The sequence below is a fragment of the Vulpes lagopus genome, chromosome 17, assembly GCF_018345385.1.
Source record: "Vulpes lagopus strain Blue_001 chromosome 17, ASM1834538v1, whole genome shotgun sequence".
Taxonomy (NCBI): Eukaryota; Metazoa; Chordata; class Mammalia; order Carnivora; family Canidae; genus Vulpes; species Vulpes lagopus.
Window position 1 is genome coordinate 37,771,603 of NC_054840.1, and position 19,649 is coordinate 37,791,251.

Here is a 19,649-nt window from a genome sequence, read left to right on the forward strand (position 1 = left end):
TACACTTATATGTACACATATGATCCTAGATTTTTTTCTTAAATTAAGCAAAGTGATACAATGTATAATAGCCTCCTTAAGCATATTAATTAATGTCAGTCAAAGGCACATTATGCTCCAGAGTGTCTCTTAGTTGAAAGGGGCATATTCATTCCCATACTTTTTCCTACCATCTGGATGTCTTAACCAATCCAAATCTCTGTGTTTGTTCCCAAAATACAAGTATTCCTTCAGACAACTGAATGGCAAGGCTGGTTTTGGGAGTAGGATGGAAATCACTGGCCTGACCTCCTCTTTTACTAATAGTGGCTCTTATTAGCCATTCCTTTGCATTCTCTTGCATTATTAGCATGATTTTGGGTGAAGGGCTTATACCTAGGAAGAATGCACATACTGGTCAAATTGAAAATAATGTTCACAGTTCTGTAGTGATACCATCTGAGACTTTGTGGTCTCAGATGTGGGAGGGACCTAAGGCACCAGAGGTACACTGTCTTCTCAAAACCGCAAGCAGGATCTCACGGGACTCCCCAGAGGGCAGTGAGGCAGTCCAGGGCATCAGAGAGGATGGCAGGAAGTGCCAAGCTGCTTGTATTACATTGGCCAGATGTAGTTCTTTGCATGTCCTTCTCATACACAATATTATTATTATTGGTATTATTATTATTATTACTTACTGTTTATGACCTAAAAACTCACAGGTTATCAAACTTCAAAACCAAGTGTTGGCTTTGGATGATTTTCTATCTGGTTGCTATTGTAAGGTTTCTTCTGGACTGTTTTCAGATATTTAGCTATATTCTCTACTCATTCTCAGTAGCCTACATTTCCCTTTGAACAAGGTAATCCCTATTTAACAACAAGTATGCATGGCTGGGTACAGGGATGGATGTAAGGCCAAATAATTTCATGACTTACGTGTTTTTCCTAGCACTGATGGCAAGATCAATAACAGGATATCAAATTACTCCTCTTGAAACAAGATTTGGCCACCTCATATCTCAATTTTGCGTTGCTTATGTTGCTCATTTAGGAAGAGTTTTGAAGGGAAATGTGGTTACCTGAAATGAATGGGAAGCACTCCCTATGAGTTCCATGTAGCTTTCCAGGTTGGGGTTTCTCCTTCCCATAGTACACACTGCTTTCTTCCTCCATCTCAAAGCAGGGCTCCAGTTAACTGGAACAGGATTGGATTCCTCTCTGAACCTCTTGAATTCTGCTTTTCATATCATTGCTATGGTAGGATGGGGGAAGATTGGGGAATGAGCCTATGAGGAGCTTTATACCTGATGCACAAAGAAATCACAGATTTATCATGGTCTCAACTGCTTTGTCTAATTTAGGGAGATAATTTAGGCAATATTGTGGATCTCCTTGTGTGTAAGATTGATTTTAGGATCCTTCATTAATTTAATCAACGCTTTGTTGGGAGAAGAAATATACTACAAATAATATATCAATTATAAAGTACCAGCCTAATTTTTTTAAAAAAATATTAAGGGCCTTTAAAAATTGTGTATTAGAATAAAGAATGAACAATAGTGAAATTAGGTCTCATTTTGACTCAAGATATGTATTGTATGCAATACCTATCTATTATCTGAGCTCTGGCATGTCAGAGAAAGTGTATAAAAAACATATTTGGCTGGCTACATAATAGGTACGCCTAAGTATAAGAGGAAAATGAAGGCTTCTTGTTCAAAAAGCAAGGAAAAATATGTAAAGTACTAAAATGAAGGTTTTTTCTTCTGTATCTTTCTTATGGTAATTTTTGTATTTAATGTCATTCTAAGAAATGAAAATACAAATTATAAATTGTTAGTAGGACTCTTAACATTCAATTTTCATATTAGGTAACACCAGCATTAAATGCAAATATAAAAGCATTCAATTTGTTTGTAAAATCACCAACATTATACAATTCACATTATATAGCTCATACACATGCAGGTTTTGTTCTTATCAGAAGAGTAGAAACACTGTACAACCCTACATCACCTGCTTTTTATTTTTGTTTCACTTCTCCTGTGTACATTTTACCACCATTCTCTGCTTTGGGCTTATTGGCAAATAACTAAAACTGAAAGGAGAACCCATAACATATTATTCTGTTTTTCTCTCTTTTGTCATCATGCTTAGCATAAGTGGCTGCCATAGGAAAGTAACATGGGTTAAAAAAAAATCTTTATTTTATCTGCAAGGTTTCTATTTTTGGAGACCATTACTGCTTGCCTCCCTGACTTTTGTCTCTCCATCCTCAAAATAACTCTGTAGATGACTCTAATTCTTAAATGTAGCTCATTTTTATCTTTAGTACTGCCTTCCTATTATCTCAGCTTGGTCCTAATGTTATCCCTGGTGTGGCTGTAGGACTCTCCATCTGCGACCATCTGGCTCTAGTCTTGCACATAATCAATTCTTCACATTTTTTTTCTGAAAAATCCTTGGAAGACACAGATATAATCATAGTGTGCCCTTCTGAGAGCCTTCCCAAAGCTCCTTGAACGACAGTTTTCTGACATGTCTCAGGAGGTCCCCTATCTCTAAACTTACTGCTTGTGGAGTCTGAACTCATCCCTACAACCCACCCATAGGTAGCGTCATGTCAAGTGGCTCCTTGCTCCCTGGATATGTCAGACAGTTGAATTGCTTCAGGTCTGAAAAATCCTCCCTCTTACAGGAATATCTTTCCCATGCATCAGCAACTGAATTCCCAAAACTCTAAGAGCTTCTTCCTCTTGGAGACTCCCTAGTGTCTCACTATCCTCAGGAAGAATTGACCATTTTCTGTGTGCCACGTATCCACTGCTAGCATGGCTTCCTTCTTACGAGAACTGCATGTGTGACTGCATGCACAAACACACACATATATACCCTTTCTCCTGAGTAGACCAGGTGGCCCATGTCTTGCTCACCCTGGGCCACTCATGCCAGCCCAGTTACTGTCTTGGATTAAGCACATAGTCATTACTGAAGACTGAATATTTATGCTTACCCTCTTTATCATAAACATTCCGTTAATACCCAAGAAAAAGAAACATGTCAACAATCTTCAGCATAAATTAAAAACAAAAATAAATCTGTGAAACAAAATGTATGTAATGCAGACAAGATGTTGTTTTCATTCCTTTTTTGATACAGATATATCCAGGCAAATATTGTGAGGTTACCTTCAATAGTCAGGTAAATAAAATAAATGATTTGTATTTGGTTCAGATGAAGCCATCTACAATGTTTCTATATTTTTCATCGTTGAGAGCAAGATGACAAAACATATACAATAATTTACTTCTGTGGTTGAATTGGAATAAATCTACAATATGTTGAGAGCAATAAAAAAAAAGGGCATGAATGAGCTGATGCTTTCACTTGTGTGACCTCATACACATTTCATAAGGTAATATATTTTTAATTTAAGAAGAACAAGAAGGTACAATTTTGGGCCAATAAATAAATATATACTAGAAAAGACAGTGTAGCATTTTTAGCCACATAGATATGACAAATGGAAATAAGGAAAGAATTTTAAAATTTAGAATTTTGATAAGTAAATATAAGAGACTGAAACTTTTATTCAGTCTTCTGGCAAAAGAAAACTGTGTGACTTGGTAAAATTGAACTTAATATATGTGATTAGGCAGCCTGTGAGTTTTCCTCACTGAGTTACAAATGCAGGTGAATGCAAGCACATATGAAGGGCTTAAAAAAATCATTGAATCCATAAAGTAGCTTCTGAAAGTTTTCACATTTTGAAAATAGAGTAAAATCTGACAGTTGTTGACATTCAGAAATGTTATAATATTCAAAAATAATACTATTAATAGGGGCCACTCAATCTTTAATATATACAGAGTACTTGTTATGGTTATTGGATTAAATGGCAGTGAAGTCTGTGATTAGTCTCTGATTATTAGTTAGCAAAATACCCTCATGCCACAGACCTTTCAGCTAAAGCACTGGACTGAAGCTTACCAACCAGTTTCTCCAGAGCACCCTGGGCCCAATGGGTTGTCTGGAGGTGTCTTGAATGTGGTTGAATAGGATTCTGCTGTTCCATTCAGGATCAGAGTGGGATTTCTTTCACACTTAGAAATGAGGGTGGGTGAGGGGCTGGAAACCATTAAGAATTAAGTATTTGCCCTCACTGTTCTCAGTCATTTCTGGTATATTTTAACTTTTTGGTCTCAAATTGTACCTTATAAAAAAATCTTGCCTTATGAAACACATATAAGATCACACAATATCAACTATAGCATAGGTAACAAGGATTTGAATGACAAACATCTGTAGAATGATGAATAGAATATTTAAAAGAATCAAAACTTATAGGGGCTCCTGGCCAGCTCAGTCGGTGGGGCATGTGACTCACGATCTCAGGGTTGTGAGTTCAAGCCCCACATTGGATGTAGAGATTACTTAAAAATAAAATCTTAAAAAAACTTTATAGTGAGAGGGACTTTTCTGACTGTATATGAGACCTCTTATAACCAATTAAAAAAACTAGAGTTTACGGAACAAGGTAGTATAGCCAGCTCATAATTCTCCCACACCAGTTTGGACCAGGACAACCTGAGTATTTTGATCTAATATCTTAGATTGCCATGCATTTCAAAGACTATTAAAAAAACAGGAAAGTCAGCCTATAATAAATCCAGGGAAAAAGGTATAAACTGGCTTTAATTTTCTTTATTTAATTGATACTCTAATCCGCAAGACTAATCTATTTAACAGAAATTTAGAGTGAAACCATCATATAATTCTTTGGTAATATTCAGAATCACTACCATTTCTTAATGGAGTATATTCATACAGATTTCAAAGAGTAGAAAAAGTTAGGTGAGAGGATACTGAGGGCAAGATTAAATAGTATCTGGTAGCCAGGAATTTTAATTTAAGTGAAATACAAAGACATTTGGAAGGCTTTAAACAGAGGACTTACATTAGGTCCTTGGAAGATCATTCTGGCTGCTAAGTGGACAGAGGACTCCAGCAGTTGGAAACAAACACCATTATTATTGTCATATAAACTATTTCAGTAATTCACGTATGCAGTAATGGCAGGGAATGTGCTGATAAGTGGTTATATTATAGATGTATTTTTTTAAATTTTATTTATTTATTTATTCATGAAAGACACACAGAGAGAGGCAGAGACACAGGCAGAGAGAGAAGCTGGCTACCCGCAGGGACCCCAATGTGGGACTCAATCCCAGGGTCCCACCCTGAACCAAAGGCAGACACTCAACCACGAGCCACCCAGGCCTCCCTCATGGATAAATCTTGAAGATAGATCTGCCAAAGAATATATCCTGACAGCTCAGGTGTGGAATGCTAAAGAAAAAAAAAAACTGTCAAAGATGAAAGCCAGACTTTTTTTCTTCAGCAAGTGGAAAGATGGAGTTACTACCAACAGAAGTTGGGAAAGCAGAGAAGATATGGGGTGTAATCAAGTTCCATTTTGTACATGTTAAGGTTAAATTCTACTTAAGATGTTCCAGTGGAGATGTTGAACAGGGACTCAGTGATACGACCCTGGGAGTCTGAGGGGGGTGTAATCTAATATAAAGATGGTATTTAAAGTCAGGAGAGTAGAGGAAATCTAGGGGCATCTATTGATAGAAAAACAAAAAGAACCAAAGACTTGGGGCCCAGAGTTGCTCCAAATTAAACCTTGAGGAGAAAAGGAGGTACATCAAGAGGTACTGAACAAGGAAACTAAGGATGTGATGTCCTCAAAGCCAAGTGCATTAAGGATGAAGGAGTGATCAACTATATGAAAAGCTACCAAATAGTGTGAGGACTGAGAATAGATCCTTGGATTTCACAAAGTGGAGCTTAGTGCTTATTTTGAAGAACAGTCCTGGTGCAGTGGTCAGAGCTTGCTTGGAGGGTGTTTAAAAGACAGTAAGAGCACAACAGGGGTGCCTGGGTAGCTCAGTTGGTTAAGTGCCTTTGGCTCAGGTCATGGTCCCGGGGTCCTGGGATAGAGTCCTGCATTGGGGGGCCCTGCTCAGCGGGGAGTTGGCTTCTCTCTCTTCTTCTCTCTCTTCTTCTCTCCCTCTGTTCTTCCCCCTGCTTGCACTTTCTCTTTCATTTGCTCTCTTTCTCAAGTAAATAAATAAAATCTTTTAAAAAATACAAGAAGAGTGCAAGAAACCAAGATAACATATATGGGAAATTCTTTGGAGGAATTTTGTTATAATGGGGAGTAAGAAAAGGGCCAATTGTGGATGGGGAAGCAGCATAAAGAAAACATTTTTAAGATGGGAGACAGAACATCATGTTTATGTGATAATGTGAATGGTCCAGTAACTTTATGAATAGTCCAGTAAAGAGAAACTTGGATATAAGCAAGAGGGTATGGGGGACCCATCAAGTTCGACCTGGTGTGGCTGAGAGGGGATGAAATCATATATACCAGTGGAGGTATCCGCCGGATGGGAGCTGCAGGGTTTCTATTTACAATAGGAGGTTGGAGTATGTGGGTATAGATGATAGTTGATGGGTGCAATTGCTGGTGGGTGTCTGTGGAAGTTCTTTTTTTTTTTATCAGTCAAGAGTCACGGTCGTCTGTGGAGTAAGTATGGGAAAGGAGAAGTGGGACATTCGAGAACAGGGCATAAGGTATGAAACAGTCACATGAGAGTGTGGGAAGGGATGTGGAGTACAATCACCAGGTAGCACCGAGGGTCCAGTGCTGCTGCTGACCCTGAATCAGAGAGACCACCAGCCAGGGCGTCCATGCAGGTTTATCCAGCTCTGGTCAAATGCATGTGAGCATGCATAGCAGAGCAAGCAGAAAGCTGCCGACACAGCACAGAGCAAAGCAAGAAGGGGGCCAGAATGTAAAAGATGTATGATGCAGGAACAGTATAATTATACTGTCTTAGTTTAGGATTATATTTTTAACTTCATCTCTTGTTTTATGTCTTTCCTTTCACTATCTTGTTCTTTTCAGAGCGGCATATGTTTGTTGAGAGTGCCACACAGCTCTAGGAAAGAATCTGTCCTAAGAGTTGATTTTTGGGGATTTTATCTTTTTTGTTGTTCTTCACTTTTTGAAAAAAGTGGGTGTTTTTTTTTCTTTTCTCATTTTCCTCAGTTATCTTAAAACAGGTACACCTGGATGGCTCAGTGGTTGAGATCTGCCTTCGGCTCAGGTTGTGACCCTGGGTCTGGGATTGAGTCCTGCATTGGGCTCCCCCCAGGGAGCCTGCTTCTCTCTCTGCCTGTGTCTCTGCCTCTCTCTCTGGGTCTCTCATGAATAAATAAATAAAATCTTTAAAAAAAAATTGGTACGTTGTCTCTGATCAATCTTGGGGAGTATTATCAGAATGCACCTTGGATCTGTCCCTGATGCCTGGTTGATAGCTGGATGCTCTTCAATCCACAACTAGAGACAGATGGAAGCTCATAACTCTCATTCTTATTACCATTTTTTTTTCACATGCATTAATAGTAGTAGTTGTTACATCTAATGGTCACTGGGTTCTTTTGATATTGTTTTTAAATCGCTGTTTCTGTTTCTAGGGGTAAGAAGCACAGCTTGGAGGGGTTAAGACACACTCTTATCTGATCATAAAGCTTCTGTGTTACAGACAGATTTCCTTTTTGTTCTGTTGATAATCAGATATCTCTACAACCATTCTATATTTTCCCTATAATTAGACTTGCAATACCAAATGTTTAAGTTGGTGCCATCAACCCCTGTGGTCTATGCTGACCACAGGTTGCTGCTTTGGGGCGAACCTCTCAGCTCCTGGCCGGAGATAATGCACCTGGCAAATGTGCTACTGCTGCTTTCTTGGTCAAAAGTACTCTTGAATACTCTTTTAATCGAAGTTTCATTGAGTAAGCATATGCTCATTTATCATTCTTTCTCAAATACTGAATAATGTTTTTCCATTATGCGGAATGCCACGTTTATTTTTCAACTTATGAATCATTCTTTTCAACCTTATTTCCTTGAGTGAGAATATTTATTCTGTTTTTTTGTTGTTGTTGCAGTTGCCAAATCAACAAGTTTTAAAATATAATGATAGCAATTATTTCTATCCAAGTCTCCTGGACATCTGATCATTTGGCTGTAGTGTGCACGGTTTTTCACTGTGTAACACAATTTTGCAGTAAAATGAGGATGTTTTGTCAAAATCATTATGGATAAGCCAACAGGAGTTTGAGGCTGTGTAGGTGTCATTTGGTTCAAATTTTTGTCTAGTAATTTTAAATTGTGAGACTGAATGTTTAACTGGCACATCCAGATACAATGAACATAATGAAGCTATAATTAAAACTTAATTATAATTAAAACTCATTATGATTAAAACAGGAAAACAGTCTGCACATTTATTTCAATGGCCTGTTGTGTAAAATTTTAAATTATTTTTAGTTTTCACTTGAAGAATATAGTTTCTAAATCATCAGTAAACTTGAGGATGATAATGGACTTTTACTCTCTTAAAAAGAGTTTCATATTTGTTTGATGTCTTTGCTGACTGTGTATTTCTTAGCTTTTGCTCTGAAAAGAAGATATACCTGTTTCTTGGCTACTTTCAGTTCTTGGGTTTACAACTTTGAAGTCAGGGGCTCTGATTTGCCCCAGCATGAGTATCTGAAATAAAGACTAAACATGACCAGGACCTCATTACTCTATGCATGATGCTCAAGAAGTACAGTCAAAGATCCAGGAGCCCCTGGGTGGCTCAGGTGGCTAAGCATCTGACTTTGGCTCAGGTCATAATCTCAGGGTTTGGGGATCGAGTCCCGTGTTGGGCTCCCTGCTCAAGGAGGAGTCTGCTTCTCCCTCTCTCTCTGCCTCTGCCTCCTGCTGCCCCTGCTTCTGTGCTCTCTCTCTCTGTCAAATAAATAAATAAAATCTTTAAAAAAAATTTAAACATAAAGTCAATCTTCATAAATACAAGTTAAGATCACAAAAATGAAAATGAAACAAAATGATATGTACTGTTGAAATTGCATACTTCAATGTGACCTTCATGTCCACCAGAACTAAACAATAAATGGATATGTCTGCATTACAATGATGTGATGTGATGTGTTCTTCCAGCCGATTTCTCCACAGTAATATATGATAATAAAAATTAGGTCTAATTAGGATTACTTGTTCTCCTCATTATCTTTTTCTGTATAACAAAGTTCTCCCAATTTTGTTGCACAAAAGTATTATTTTGTTATTCTCAGGGATTCCATGGCCCAAAGATTCAGGAAGTCCACAAGAAGAATGACAATTTCTGTCCAGGATGTCTGTGGGCTCAAAGACTCTGGCTGAGAGATGAAACACCTGGAGAAGAAACTCAGTTCCAAGATTGGCACCTCCACCACAGTTCTGACATCTTGCATGAGCACAACCTGAAGGCTGGCAGAATGAGAATGTTTACCTGAGTATACAGATGCCTCTCCAGAGCACCTGACTGGCTCTGCTGGTAGAGCATGTGACTGTTGATCAAGGGGTCATGAGTTTAAGCTCCACATTGGGGAGTTTATTTAAAAGCAAACAAATACAGCCTCTCCCTCGACTTGGGCTTCTTCCAACATAATAACTGGACTCTGAGAAACAGCATGTTGTGGTAGAGCCTCAGGGAAGAGCTTCCTAATGACACAAAGTGTTGGTTACATGACTTTTCTGACCTCACTTCAGAATTCACAGTGTTAATTCCATCCATTGTACTCTGATGGTCACAGGAGACAGAAGCCCGCTCAGACCTGAGGGGAAGAGACCTAACTCTACCTCTTGCTGTGAAGAGTGATGAGGTCACCCAGCATGAGAAGATGTGGGAAGGGCAATAATCCTGGAGCCACTTGGATATTGCCATCAGTGACACCTGAATGTTATTACCATTTGCTTCCATCTCCCAGTGTGCGTGGTCCCATGCATATGAACACACTCACATGCCACATACTAAACCATGCCTATGAGTACAGCACAAAGATGCTGAACTCTGCCGTGAGCTCCTGAGGCTGCTACCTGGAACTTGGCTTATACTTGAAATAGCTTCTGAATTATTTATCACACGATCCATATTTTAATTATATGTTTGTAGCAAAGCTATAGCATTGGAGATGAAATTCAGGGTCAATGATTTTAGCTCCAGACAAAAAGTGGTGAGATATTTTCTAAGTAAAATGGAGCTATCATGCTAGAACACTATATGTATGTATGAACTTATACATGTACATTGGTGACATATATATGTAATTATATTATTAAGATAAAACAGGGAAAATATGTGATATTTTTTAATTTTTCTATATGCTCTGAATTGATACTGTATCAAAAAAATCTATTATAAGAAAAATATTCAAGAGCCTGCTACAACATGCATTTGCTGACTCTCATGTCTATATGTATGAAGAATTTGTATACAAAGGAATGTCTACTGAGAGCAATTTGCTTTGCTTAGCTTGTAATTTTTAGCATGCTACATAGAATTTTAAAAATATGTAACATATATTGGATATATGGAAACATACAAAAGTCTACCATGCAGTGTATTTTTTACCAAGCAAAACTCCCTTCCCCTTTTGCGAAATTTCTATTGATCAAGTGAATATATTCATGTAATTAATTGGATTGTTAAATATGATTTATCTGATAAAATAGACAACTAAAATATATTTATTTAGACTAAACTGTCCTTTAGGTTACTGAATAAAGCAGTAGGGTTGTACTTGCTACTGACTTATTTAAATATAAGGAGTAATAAGTAAAAAAAAAAAACAAACTAAACTAAACTATTAAAATTAGGTACACGGGTGACATCTAAGCCTAACTGAAAGTAATAAAATCCTTTTTATGCGAGAAAAAAATGTATTACTTTTGGTCAGGACATCTTCATGAGAAATCAAGATTCATGCGGATATCTACATTGTCTAAAGAACATCCGTCTTTTCAGAACGAATTTGCGAATTACCCAAATAAAACTCTGATGCAGTCCTGCTTCTTTTAGAGTGGGCGGAGTCAAAAGTTACTTGCTCTTATCTCTCTTTATCTATATTTTATTACTATGTATACTTTATGCCATCCCATGTTATTATAGTTCATACATGTGTCAATGCCCTCGACCATTCTAGGGTTAATTCTGTGAACATCTTTCCATTCCCAGTACTTACCACCATGGATAATAATTTTCTATCAACAGGAACATTCATTCAAATATGTTATTTGGCTGAACCAATGAAACAATGCATGTTAATTCACTTCCAAATCTGCTACAAAAATTGCTATCGGTTTTCTAAAAGTTTTTTTTTTTCTGGTAAAATTTACCTTATTGAGTTCATTCACATTATCCAATTTAGATAACTCTTTGAAAGCCATGTTTGAGGCATTTCTTAACCTCGGCTTATATCAAAGTCCAATGAGAATTGCCTAATCAAGTTGCAATGCTTCAAGGCCTTCAGAATGATGCAGTCCTTACCTTTCATTAAAAGATTGAGACAAAGCTTAAAATGCATCTACTATATTCACACTTTCCTATTAGATATTTGATGCCATCCCGAGGACACTTTTTTCACCTTGCTTTTTCATACTTAATATATAAGAGATGATCACTCCACCGACAGAGAGCTGTTTTTTCGGTCATTTTCATGCCATGAGAGTTCTGCACTGGAGAATGCACCTTTGTTTATGCTGCACATGGACCTACTTTTCATAGTTTTTGCTATTATGAATAGTGTTGCAATAAACAGCTTTATGTATATGTCTTTAATTTTCTGCCAGTTTATCTTCAGAATAGATTCTCAAAAAAAGAGATTGATTGCATTCTAAATTGTGTTATATTTTTCAAATTCCTCTTCGTGGATAAACACTCAGAAGTAGGATTGCTAGATAACGCAGTTGCTCTATTTTTTAGGTTTTTGAGGAATCTTTATACTGTTTTCTATAGTGGCTGCACCATTTTACATTCCCACCAATATTGTGTAAGCGCTCCAATTTCTCCACATCCTTGCCAACATTTTGTTTTTTCTTTTTATAAATAGCCAAGCCGAACAGGTTGTGATACACTCCCTATCTGACAGTTGGGTGTTCTGTTTTATAATGTAAGTACCTGATTTGTGTTTTGAACACTAAGGCACCCACTTCAAAGAGCACTATCTTGACTAAACACACAGCTGGCCACACACTAAAGAGCCAGGTTGAAAAAAAAATAAAATAAAGAGCCAGGTTGCCTCACCACTCTGAGGCTCCTTTGTTGTAGAGATCTTGGTTGATTTTGACAACTGACCATTTGCGTTGCTTGTTTTTTCTTTTCCTGCACTTTAATTCCTGCTCTTATGTTTCAAATTCACCAATAAAAAGTGAGCTTGCAAAAGCCTAAGTCCCCAGCCTTGACCCCAATGAAAGCAGAGCCCCAGGTCTGTGCTCTCTCTTCCTGTGTGGTGGCTCTTCCTGTGTGGCCCTAGGTGTGTTGTGTATTTCCATACCCCCCAATTTTTTTTCATACCCCCTAAATTAAGGTGTATTACTTACTTTCCCCAGAGTTTCTTGTTAGGTTATTACTGAGGTCATCTCGACTTCATAAGAACCACAAGAGACAAGTCCATCAACTACATGGGTTGTCGATAGGCTGAGACTAGCATAAAATACAGGTATGAGATGTTATCTCATTGTGGTTTTGAGTTGCATTTCCCTGATAATCAGTGGTATGGACATTTTCCCTCAATAAACCGGTGAAACTAGAAATATATACAAGTTACAAGCTATATTGCCAAATTTTTATTTTATTTGTTTTATTTTATTTTTTTTAAATCTTTATTTATTTATGATAGTCACAGAGAGAGAGAGAGAGAGAGGCAGAGACACAGGCAGAGGGAGAAGCAGGCTCCATGCACCGGGAGCCCGATGTGGGATTCGATCCCGGGTCTCCAGGATCGCGCCCTGGGCCAAAGGCAGGCGCCAAACCGCTGCGCCACCCAGGGATCCCTATATTGCCAAATTTTTAAAGGCACAGAACTTTAGAAGTATTAAAGGCATGAATGAAATCAGTGTGCAGAAAAATTTGTTGACTAGATCACCAGCTGAGTTCTTTGGCATAGCAGTTTCTAGGCCAAATGGCCAGTAGAACATTCACCAGGGATGACATTTTAGCAAGGGGTATTCAGAATCTAGTATGTATTATTTATTTATTTATTTTTATTATTTTTGTGTGTGTGTGTAGTATGTGTTATTTAAAGGCTTGGTTCTCATTTTGCCCTTACGCAAAGATTGTGATATTTTCCTTTTCCAATCTGTAAATAAAATTTCAACAGGTATGTCTTTCCATGGAAACCCCTTAGGAATTTTTCTATTCTTGAATTTACTTAGAAATCTATTTATAAATTTATCTACAGCTGAAAAGAAAGTTATTAGTCAAGAAGTATGACCATTGTTTTTCCAAATGAGGAACTTTAAGTCCAGATGTTTTATAGTTTGCCATAATCAGAGGCTATGGATTTATGGAAACACACTGCATTTTTTTTTTTTTTTAGTTTTTATTTATTTATTCACAAGAGACACACAGAGAGAGGCAGAGACATAGGCAGAGGGAGAAGTAGGCTTCCTGCGGGGAGCCTGATACAGGACTCAATGTTAGGACCCAAGGATTATAACCTGAGCTGAAGGCAGACACTCAACCACTGAGCCACCCAGGCATCCCAACACACTGCATTTCAATATTTAAATTAAACAGGGAGAGCTGGGGCATTAAGAGGCAGTAAGATCCTACATGACATAAAAGTCCTAACAACAATAGCCCATGAACCAGCTAAGCAAGATTTGGCTCTACATGTTTGCAATTGTTTGATCAGTCCAATTAATGGCATCTCTTATCTCTTGGGAAAGAAGTTACTAAATCCATTTACAGGATAATATGAGCAAATCTTATTTGAGCAAATCTTTTGCAGGAAATAAACAAATGTGCTTCTATATTCTTGAAACACAGATCTGATAGTGTTGTTTCTCATGATTTTTTAAACATTTATTCACTTCATTGATTCTCATTTTTTTTCTGGAGATGTAGAAATATGTATAATTCACTGTACATGACACTATAGTACTTTTTAGTCCAGTGTTCTAAAAAAATAAAATTGCATGGAATATCATCATGTTTTCAATTGAAGTCACAAATACCACTCTTTACTTTCCTGGATGTTGAGATACTTATATGACTTTGTTTTCTACAAGTGACTTTATTCTGTCTGCCTACCATTATTGGACTTTCTGCTTTCCCTAAAAAAAACACTTATAAGAGAAAGCCTACTGGATGGGGCGCCTGGGTAGCTCAGTTAGTTAAGTGTTTGCCTTCCATTCAGGTCATGTTCTCAGGGTCTTAGGATGGAGTCCCAAGTCAGGCTCCCTGCTCAGCGGGGAGTCGGCTTCTCCCTCTCCCTCTGCCCCTCTCCCTGCCTTGTTCACACTTTTTCTCTCTCAAATAAATAAATAAAATCTTTTTAAAAAAGAAGAAGACTGTTGGAATAATTATATAATTAATTTGTTAAATATATCTTTGCTTCATAACTTTTCACCTACATTATTTGAAATAGTTTAATATTTATGTTTTATTTGAGCATTGAATTCTCTCCTATAGTAGGTATATCAAGTCAGTATTCACAATATTAACAGCTATAAATTGACTGGCTTCACATTTGTATTAGTTATGTCTGAGTAGGGTTTATTCTTACAGTTAATAAACCAATACTTATAGACGTGAATGACATAGTACCTCTGTTTTTGATGGTGTTAGTCTTGGCTGTTATTGTTCTGTGGTTGTGGTTACAGTTTCCATTACAATTTTTCCAGGTGTCTGCGCCATTAAAAATCTATGAACACTGGATAAACCGTGAAATTTCTTTTTCATTACATGAGTTAATGTTTTTCATTTTTAATTTTTTATTGGAATTTGAAAGTTTTTCGGTATTAGAAAAAAATGACCTTTGTTATAACAGCTCAAATTCAAAGGTATTGCTAAGTTCCTTTAATTAGTGCTTTAGTCTTTATCCATGCTCATAAGTGAAGTAGAAATGTATTTTTCTGACATTTAACAAAAGTGTAGAAGAAAACTTCTTGCTTTGTTAGAATTAAATATTGGTATGGACCAATATATTCAGTGACTATTCAGAAAATTATGAAATTTTTATGGCAACCATTAATTGTATCTGAAAAAATTCTATCCTGAGCTGATGTGTCAGTATTCAACTACAGAAACAGGGGAGATTTGGCAATGCTGGGTCACTGCCCCACTCCTATTACCATCATCATTACAAGATTCTTGTTTAAAATATTCTTAAAATCCAAATTGATCTTCCTGAGCAGCAATAGTTTGAACACATAACATCTGGTTCTTCCTTGCTGGTCATCTGGCTCATTGTTTTTCCTCCTGGAGAGGCTGCTGTCTTCGAATTTCAGTGGCTCTTTTATTGTGATGGCTTTAAACATGTCTGTAAAGTCTTTGAAACTCCTTCCACAAAAGGCAGAGCCTAATTTATCTTCCCTTGAATATGGACACTTATAATGAAAAAAAAAGGAAGCAAAAATAAGATTGCATTATTTCTGAGGCTACATTAGAAAAAATGATACTTCTTTTGCATGGCACTCTCCCCCTCTTCGGATATGTGCCTAAGCCAAAAGGGAAGTACTCTTGCCTGCCCTACAGCCACTGTGTGTAAGAGACCTCGTGAGGAGGACAAGGATAGATGCCCTAGGTTCATCAGTGCCCAGCTGACTGAGCATCAACCCTCTTCAGTAACTTCCAGCCCCAGGATTCAAGGCTGTGATAGTTACTGCAGATTTAGCAGAGATGACCCCATCTTCTCTACCTTGTCCAAATTCCTGATCCACAGAGTCTGTAAGCATAAAAAAATGATAGCTATATGCCAATAAGTGTTCATAGTAACTGCAGTCATAGTAACTAAAACCCCTCTAAAATACATTCTTAAGAACATAATTTATCTAGGGGCACCTGGGTGGCTCAGTCACTTGAGCATTGGCCTTTTGATTTCAGCTCAAGTCATGATCTCAGAGTCCTGAGATTGAGCCCCACGTTGGGCTCTAAGCTTAGCGAGGAGTCTGCTTCTCCCTCTCCCACTGCTCCTCCCTCCACACTCTCTCTCTCAGATAAATAATTTTTTTTAAAAACCCAATTAATCCATTGATACCATAGGTCCCTTTTGCCCACTTTTTCCCATATCTTAATTGAATTCAATTAGCTAATTGATAATGGAGTATTAAAACACATATGAACATTAAAATAACTTCTTAAAAGCTCAGTGTGAAGTTACTGACTTTTTTCTATGCTTTGAACATATTTAATTTCAATAAAATATAGTTTCTGTTTACATTTTTAAATAATTATATCTTTTCCTTTTCCTTTTTAGATAACAGTGGAGATGGGATAAAGCCCTTAAGGATCATCTGAGACACATTTTGTAAACAAATCCTTGGATCTCCTTTCTAAGTTTATCCTTCACTCATTATCCAGGTAGGTGAATGTCCAGTGATTAGCATCAAGTGCTGTTGGATGTTTACAAAGATGAATGAGAAAGACAGCAGGCCATTTTGATAAGGCTGGTGTTAGCCTTGGTGAGGCACCCTCAAATGGAATTTCAAGAGGACTAGTAGGTGGAAGAATTAATAAGATAGAAAAAAAAAAAAAGACAATGAGCATAGCTAAGTCATGATTTAGCTGTGAAGTTGAGAAGTAAAACCACAATTTCAGTCAAATATGGAAACAAAAGAAGGTGTTGATTTTTCATTTTACTCTTTTTTTAAGATAGCACATACTTTAGCATGTTTACATTCCTTAATGGAGTCTGGAAACAGGTTGACAATATAGGACTTAGTAAAGTCAGAAAAGAGATCCAAGTCCCTGACTAAGGGAAAATGAGCTACACAAGGAAAAGTTGGTCTAGAGACCGAAAAGAGGATCCCTTTCATTATCATAGGAAATGAAAGTAAATGCTTTAAATCCTAAATAGAATATCAAACATAGGGACACCTGGTGGCTCAGTGGATGAGCATCTGCCCTGGGCTCAGGTTGTGATCCTGGGGTCCTAGGATCAAGTTCCACATCAGGCTTCTAGCAGGGAGCCTGTTTGTCCCTCTGCCTGTGTCTCTGCCTCTCTCTCTGTGCCTCTTATGAATAAATAAATAACATCTTTTAAAAAAGAAAATAATATTAAACTTAACTAGCCAAAGTATATGAATCTTAAAGTACTGGCAAAATGAAAGGAAACAAGGTAATGTAGAGAGTTTTCCAAATTGAAGGACTTGCCCTAAGACTAAGGAATAGGAGTTCTAGTGGAAGGAAGGGGAAACACTTCCATCTTTTGCCTTCCATTGGAAGGACATCCTCCATAGCTCACCAGGAAGCCTTTTGGCAGAGATGTCCATCAGATGTCCTTCTTTCTTTCTCCTACTAAAAGAAGCACAGGATATTTTCATACTTTTAATGAATTCAAAGCCCTTTACTCCAAGAATACAGTTTTACACTTTGACAATGCCTCATATTTCTTTGACATGATGCAAATAGATAAATCTTCTTAATGCAGTAACATTTGCCAGTACCTTTTTGTCAAGGCATATATAAAGACCATTCATTTTAGATCATCCATTTTATAGCTACATAATGTATATTCTGTGTATGTACCCACAAATCTATGAATAAAAATAAGATATAAATGCAATATATTCAGTTACATTCAATTGCTTTGACATGTAAAGCTAATGGGTTAGTTTAACATTCCAAGAATATCTGTGGAGAGTGAAGAAGTGCAATAATGCAGTGACCTTTCAAAGCTATTTCTGCTGCACATACAAATTTCTGCAGTATTTATTTTCCAAATGGATTTTTCTCATCTCAAAAATATTATGGAATATACAAGGTTCAAAACATCTTTTTACTGTCTTTGCTATGTATAAAATTATTGTGCTAGTTGATTAAAAGCTCCAACCCCAACATAAAAGCCAAATCATGAAAACACACTTGAGGCTATAAACATTTATGAGGCTCTGATTTGAAAGTATTTAATTTTACCAATTTGGATTGTTCCACAAAAACATCCCTCTACCTCTACCAAATATCAGTTGGACGTTAGTATCTAAAAAGTTATTTTTTATCTGGATAGTCATTACTTCTCAAGAATAAAGCAAATAACTTTAGTGATTTTTTTCTAGTGGACTTTATTATTACTACATTTTATTTCTTGATATTATTCTGCATGAGTGACAGGAGTTTGCTGAAATCTAGCCCATGGTCCATACTAAAATTCCTAACTATAGGTACTTTGTGGAAGTAGAACTATAGTTATTAGTATTTATCTATACTCCCCCTACAGCCCTCCCACACACAATATACAAGGAATAAAACAAAGATAAGGTATAGAAAACTGTCAAGAAATGAACTCATGTAAAAGGATGAGGTAATACCAGAAATTCAGAAGTCCCAGTGGATGCACACAGGCTGGTAAAGGCAAGATAGAAAAACATGGTAACAAATCTAGTGGCTGTTATGTGAGAGGTAAAGACTATTATCTGTGTGTCAAAAGATAGCCAATATGTCTACAGAGGTGGGGGTAGACAAGGCTCACCTGCCGTTAGAAAGTGGTACCATTGGAAAAGCCATTGGCTTTTCAACTAACTGATCATTAAACAATCAGTAGTTCACTCAACTCTTTGAAGTCTAGCTTCTTTACCTGTAGAATGCCAGGGATTCATTAGCTATTTTAGAAGCTCCTAATATGTATACTATATATATATATGTATAATATATAGACACTATATAATATATATAATATATATATACACAAAAAAACCACATATATGTATATAACTTCGACTTAGTAAAATTTTTAGAATATTTGCCTCTGTTTATAAAGGATCTTGGTCAATAGTTTTCTTTTCCTGTGATTTCTTTTTCTGCTTTTGATATCGAAGTATTCAGCATTATAGAATGAGTTGAGAAGTATTCCCTCCTTTTTAGTTTTCTAGAAGAGTTTGCATAGATTTAGTATTTTATCTTCATTAGATGCTTCATAGAATTTTCATTGAAGCCATAGGGATCTGGGCTTTACTTTATGGGAAGGATTTTAACTACCAATTCAATTTCTTTGACAGATAAAGGTCTACTCAATTTTTTATTTCTTCTTGAATATGTTTGGTTGTTTAAGTAATTATTCAATTTTATCTAGCTAACAATTTTTTAAAATATTTTATTTATTTATTTGAGAGAGAACAGGAGAGAAAGCATGAGATGAGGGGAGGGGCAGAGGCAGAGGGAGAAGCAGGCTCCCTGCTGAGCAGGATGCCAGCCACAGGCTCCATCCCAGAACCCTAGGATCACAACCTGAGTCAAAGGCAGATGCTTAACTGACTGAGCCACCCAGGTGTCCCTAAGCTAACAAATTTGTCACAAAATCAATCATATTATTCCTTTATTACCCTTTCAATATTTAAAGATTTTGTAGTGATATCTCTTTTTTTAGTGAGTATTTTGATAATTTTCATCTTCTCTTTTACCCCTAAACTGTCTAGCTAGAAGTTTATAAATTTTATTGATATTCCTAAGGGACCAGGTTTTTATTTCATAGAGAATTCCTTTTGTTTTTCTGTTATCTAATTCATCATTTCTGCTTTTTATCTTGATCATATTTTTCTGCTGACT